This window comes from Rhinopithecus bieti, unplaced genomic scaffold, assembly GCF_001698545.2.
Source record: "Rhinopithecus bieti isolate Rb0 unplaced genomic scaffold, ASM169854v2 scaffold_32740, whole genome shotgun sequence".
Classification (NCBI taxonomy): domain Eukaryota; kingdom Metazoa; phylum Chordata; class Mammalia; order Primates; family Cercopithecidae; genus Rhinopithecus; species Rhinopithecus bieti.
In genome coordinates this window covers 217,474-219,618 of record NW_016814617.1, presented here as the reverse complement: position 1 = coordinate 219,618, position 2,145 = coordinate 217,474, and the positions used below count along the sequence as shown (strand labels likewise).

Here is a 2,145-nt window from a genome sequence, read left to right as displayed (position 1 = left end):
AAAAAAAAAAGGAAAGAAAAAGACATACCTGGCAAATCACCATGAACATATGTGACAATGACGGCAGGACTTTTATTTTTTATTTTTTTGAGAGACGGAGTCTCACTCTGTCGCCCAGGCTGGAGTGCAGTGGCAGGATCTTGGCTCACTGCAAGCTCCGCCTCCCGGGTTCACGCCCAGCTAATTTTTTCTATTTTTAAGTAGAGACGGGGTTTCACTGCGTTAGCCAGGATGGTCTCAGTCTCCTGACCTCATGATCCGCCCGCCTCGGCCTCCCAAAGTGCTGGAATTACAGGTGTGAGCCACTGCCTTGAAGGGTAGGACCCAGTTTTGTCAGGACCCATCGCATGCTAACTAAAGAGCCCTTGGGCCCTGATAACCAGCGGCAATACTTAGGTAGTACACCATGGGCCTTGGGTGAAACTTTGAGACTTGGTTTCAGGTGAGACTCAGCACATTCCCAGCTGTAGTGGCTATGGGAAGAAACTCCTTCTGCTTGAGAAAAGTAAAGGGGATTTTTTAAAATGTCCATATTCTTCTTCTTTTCCTTCTTCTTCATATATATATATATTTTTTTTTTTTTGTTCTGGTAGGGCCACCCCAAAGGGCAGACAGGTTTATTGGGAAGCAGCTTGAAATCAGTGGTTGCACTTGGCCACATGCTGTAGCTCATCCTAGCTCATCCTTCTTGATGACATAGGAGTTGGAGGAGCCCTTGGTGGCACTGATGAGCTCATCTTCCAGGCACTCAGCAATGGTCTTGATGTTCTGGAAGGAAGCCTCAAAAGTGCCTCTGCACAGCAGCCAGATGGCCTGATTCATGCCATGCAGCGGGGACATGTCCACAGCCTGTCATCTCATGGTCTTGGCTCACCCAATGCATGTGGGGTCCTCCCAGGGACCACTGTTGATGATGGCATTCACCAGGACTTGAAGAGTGCTCTCACTCATGAGCAGGAGGATGATCTCAAAGGCATGCTTGACAATGTGCACGGTCATGGGTTTCTTGCCATTATTGTGGCCATGCATCATCATGGAGTTAGTGAGGTGCTCCAAGATGGGGCACTGTGTTTTGTGGAAATGCTTGGCGGCATACTGCCCTGCACTGTGAAGCAGGTACTTAGCATACTTCTCCTTCACTGCAATGTAATCCTGCAGGGAAATGTCATTGATCTGCACATCATCAGTGTTCCACTTCCCAAAGAGCTAGATGTTGGGGGTCTCTTCCATCTCTAGTGCTGCTGTCTCACACTTGGTCATCTTAAGGGCATAGCCTGAGTATCTCTGTTGCATGGCATGGACCACATGCCACCTGGCACGGACCACATGCCACCCTGGCACAGACAGGAAGAGCTTTTTAATATACTTCCAATTCACCAAGCACAAAAGGGAACTTTTTCTTACACCTTAGGTACCAGCTCAGCCACAGGAGGGTTACACCACCAAACTGGCTCTTGAGATCCCTGATTCCATGACTGGTCTCTTGGATGACATTTCTGGGTCTGTCCTGAGCCATAGGGGAGCCCACTGCCCTGAAGGATGAGTCCCAGGCCAGGCAGGATTCACAACAAGCTGATTGAAGAGCCCTTGGGCCCTAAGGGAACATGGGTGGTAGCCTAGCAGTACTCCCATGGGCTTGTGGTAGCCACAGGGTGAGGTTACTCTGCCTGTGGAAAGTAGAGGGAAGAGTGGGAAGCAGTGCATCTTGAGGTTTGAGTGCCAGCTCAGCCACAGTATAATAGAAACCAGGTAGACTGCTAAGGTATTTAATTCTAGTCCCTGGTCCTGGGATGACACCAATGGACCCACCTGGGGCCTGGGGGAACTTACCACCTTGAAGTGAAGGACATACCCTGTAGAAGCCCAGGCCCTTGAATGAACATAGGTGGTAAACAGGTAGTGGTTACAGTATGTCTTGGGTAAGACCCAGTGCTGTGCTGTCTTCAGGTCTGAACCAGCACAGTACCCATGGTGGGAGAAAGTAAGGGAAGAGAACAAGATTCTCAGCCTGGTAATCCAAAGAATTCTTCCAGATCTTATCCAAAATCATCAGGGTGGTACTTCTACAAGTCTGCAAGAACCATAGCATTACTGGGCTTGGGGTGCCTTCTAATTCGGACATGGCTTAGATAACAACACCCAAGT

At 49.1% G+C, this 2,145-nt stretch overlaps 1 pseudogene; it reads right to left on the bottom strand.

The window, feature by feature from the left end:
* Positions 1–638: 638 nt before the first annotated feature.
* Positions 639–1,260, bottom strand: LOC108514940 (40S ribosomal protein S5 pseudogene; annotated as a pseudogene).
* Positions 1,261–2,145: the final 885 nt, after the last annotated feature.